The sequence below is a fragment of the Condylura cristata genome, unplaced genomic scaffold (genome assembly GCF_000260355.1).
Source record: "Condylura cristata isolate star-nosed mole 26May11 unplaced genomic scaffold, ConCri1.0 scaffold00004, whole genome shotgun sequence".
NCBI classification, from domain to species: Eukaryota; Metazoa; Chordata; class Mammalia; order Eulipotyphla; family Talpidae; genus Condylura; species Condylura cristata.
In genome coordinates, this window is record NW_004567105.1 from 4,052,176 (window position 1) to 4,056,183 (window position 4,008).

The following is a 4,008-nucleotide window of genomic DNA, read 5'->3' on the forward strand; positions in this document are numbered from 1 at the left end:
CCTAGGTCCCCTAAACCTGACCAGAGAAAAGAGGCCCTTTCACCCGTGCACACAATGGAGGCACTTAGTGTGAAAGAACTTTAACCGAACTACTAGAGTGCCTAAGGAGGATGAAAGGACCTTCTGAAGACAACTCCCATCCATCCCTTTGTGGGTAAAAGCCCAGCCAAACAAACAGGGTTGGATTAAAGCAAGGCCGTTGAGGCCTGCAAGCTTGTCATAAATAAAGCACTTTCTGGTAGGGAACCAGGAAATAGGTTCTGAAGCATGTCCCCAAAAACTGGGACAAAAGAGCAAAATCAAAGTACAAAACAAGGTAATGGCTGTCAGGGTCAGCCTCCCCAAGCCTCCCACCCACCTCTCTTTCAACTGTCTCCTCCAGTCTCCCCATGTCCCTGGTGCAAGCCCCAAACTAAGCAAGCACATCCTTCCCCAGGTCTCTACAGAGTCCACCTGCTTTCCTTGTTATAGAGCTTCACCTGGCTGCTCAACCCTTCCCTTCATTAACTGGGGAAGGGGAACTTGGTACCCTCCTTAACAGAATCAGGGATTAGCTAAACTCTGATAATCTGGTTTTAAGAAGGTCTATTGCCCCAGGTAGCAAGCAGAAAGAGCAACCACTTAAGAACATAACAATGTTGGAGAGGAGCAACAGGCTTAAAATAGTCACTTGTGCTAAGCCCCACATCACTAAACAAAGACTTAATGCATAACTTGTTTGCAGTCTCAACCCTTCAGAAGTGGAATCAGTCTGGAATTTCCTGGTCAATGCTAGTGAGGTGTGAAAATTAATATACAAAAATTATTTAAATATAGTCAGGTAGTTAGGAGATAGTGCTATGCATGTGCACTCAGAAAACTACATGACCCAACATACCTTGTATTCTGGTAGGAAGTGAGGCTGTTTACCTGCCCCAGCAAAAAGATAGAGGCATCTTCACTCACTCAGCAGCCCCCCAAATAAGAGGATGATGGCTTTGGCTTAGGGAAGGTACTCCTGTGTCTTGTCATAAGGCTGCATTCTCTAAATTTCATCTTTGTTGTTTTCAAATAATCTCAATTGGGTGGTAGAATAATTGGCTGCTTTTTGTTTGAGGTTAACAGAAGACTCCCCTGCTTTTCCCAAAGGATAGGTAACCTCACCTGAGATAATTTACTTTTTTGAAATCTTCCTTGTCCCAACCTCCTTCTGCTATAAAAACATCCCATCTTGAACAATTCCTCAGAGCACTCTGTGTGTTAGCTGTGATGCTGATTCATGTATCATTGAGTAAAACCAGTTAGATCTCCAAAATTGCTCAGATGAACTATTTTTTTTTTTAATATCAAAGATTTAAGTTTGGGAACACAGGATTTGGGGAACAAGAGGTAGGATCCAAAATGGCCTTGCATTTTAGGGCTGTAAGGGTAGAGGCAACCTCCTCATTTCTTGTTTTCAACTAGAGTGGAGTCTTATGTGTATAAACACAGCCAGGGACCTGGGACAAGTCATCAGATTCCAAAGACGTGGGTAATTCTTTGACTCTGGGTTGTTAATCTTTTGTGTAATTTTTTTCTGGGTAAATTGCTTGCCACAATCCTATATATTTCTCCATGAGGTAAAAATACTAAAAGCCTTGAGTTGTCAGGGTAGGGGAAGAAAAATATTTTCCTTTGAAAGATAGGTCTCTCCAAAGACATAACACTTTGTCACATGGATTATTTTAAGTAGAGGTCAATAATCAACATGTTCACTCATGAGACAACTTTTACCACCCCCTTCACCACATAGAAGTATACAAATTGGGGGTATTACCCAGAATTAGTGTTTTTAACAGCAATAATCTATCAAAGAAACCTATCTACCTGGCAGGCAAGCATCTAATTACAGAGCATCAGCTGGTCTTGGTTATAAGAGTTCTGTTCCCTTGAAACCCCAGGCCAAAGCCCATTCCTTAGCTTCTAATATATACTCCTGGGCCTCCCTGCTAGTGCAGGGGGTCAAGTTGTAGCACTATGAAGCTACTCGCAGGCACTGCAGCACTCTGACCAGGGGGCTGACCCATTGCAGATCCCCAGCCAGGGAGTGACCCACAGGGCACAGCAGACCTCTTCTGATTCACCTGCTGCTCCCCTCAGCAGCATATTTCAGTTGCTCTGCTTGTTCTGCTCCCCACTCTCTCTGGTGAATCCTCTCACCCCCTACACCTCTGGCCTGCACCTGAGCTCTTACATGCATAAATAAATAAATCTTAAAAAAAAAAAAATATATATATATATATATATATCCCAATTTAACTCACTGGCTTTGAAATCTAGTCTGTGTAGATTCTAGACATACACCTAATTACATCATTTCCTCCTGCAAATGTTTGATCTTAATTTGATTATTTCCACTTGCCAAGAACAACCCAGAGGGGTATGAGGAAACTTCCTGTCCTGACTGACACATTTTGTCTGACACTTTTTATCCGCTGGGTTCTTAAACACCTTCTGAGATAAAAAGAAAGATTAGCAGAAGAAAAATCAGACAAAAATGTAAACATACATATCTCCTGGGTCCCTTGTGGAGACTCCGGAAAACTGAGCAAGCAACTTGCGTGAATGACCAGTAGTGGGCAGTTACAAAGAAAGGCACAGTAATCAGCATATGCCTTGCAGACACCCAACAGACCGAAGCTGCAATCTTCCGATTAATTGATGAAATACAGATATTTGGTCATACACCCCTCTTTCTATGGGGGTTGGGGAGCCACATCCTTACAAATGGAGTTTTTTCTTTATACCTGTAAATGTCCCTTACAAAACCGCCACCCGGCTTTCAGAATCTCATCTCTCTGTATGCTGTTACTCCAGAACAACCACATATTTTGGAATGGCAAGTTTTGCTCCTCTGAGGAAAAAAACCCAATGTCAAAGCATTGTAGGCTATAATAGTAATTGATAGTTATCATCTTACAAACTTGGTCTTTCAGAGTTAAGAGTGTGCTCACATTACATGACACACTAAAGAATATTTCAATATAGGACTTTGCCCAGAAAATAAAATTCTCAGAATAGGTGCTCCTTGAGTAGTGAAGTATAAAATCACAGAGGGAATTCCCCGACCATCTTTAGATCCTCTTTCTAAAGACAGTTTGTTAAAGCTTAGGGTGCATTACATACAACTGTGTGACCTCCAGCAAGTAACTCTCTGAGCCTGTTTTCTTCTCTAAATAAGTGAAATACTAACCTTAGTATTTGTAGATTAGTATTTGTAAAGCGCTTACACCACTGTTTGCAAGCATCCATAGTTTTTCACAAATATAGCTGAACCCTTAGGTGGCTTACAGATTACAGAAATGTAAGACAAGTCCACAGGTGTCTGGATCAGCTATCGCGTGGTATCACGCATGCCTTAAGTGAACACTGTGTTTGTGTGTAGTGGCGTTGCACCAAAAGAAATGACTGAATTCTAAGTGTGGGCTCCTTGTGTTTCAGATTTTCTTAACAAAAACCCAGAAGGAGGGCGGTTAAGATGGATTCTCAAGGTATAACTGCTATGATTATTTACTAATACTTTCCATCCATCTTGGAGCAGAGGGGAAAAGCCCACGCGGGACTGAGTTCACCTTCCAGGCACACACAACACGCTCAGAGCCAGACGAAGGCCACAGCGCCCAGCTGCTCAGCTGCCACCGAGAGATAAGGCGGGGCGCGGGGCGACCCTCGGGGTGCAGAACACAGGGGTCTGTGTGTACTGGAACCGAAATACGACACCAAGGAGCCAAGCTGGGACGCGACCACCTGCGGGAGAGGCGCCTACGCGGACCCCTAAGAATCGCGGGCGGTCGGGCCCGCTAACCAAGAGGATCTCGCCCCGATTGCATCAGCGAAGTGCCCTGAAATCGCTCGGTGACCGGCGCGCCGGGCCAGGGGAAACGGTCACTCAGGCCCAGCAGGTCCGGGGTGCGAAGGCTTCAGCTCTACGGCACGACCGGGTAGGGTGGGGATTAGAGCCAAAGGCGGCCGCCCGCCGGGCCGGGGCGC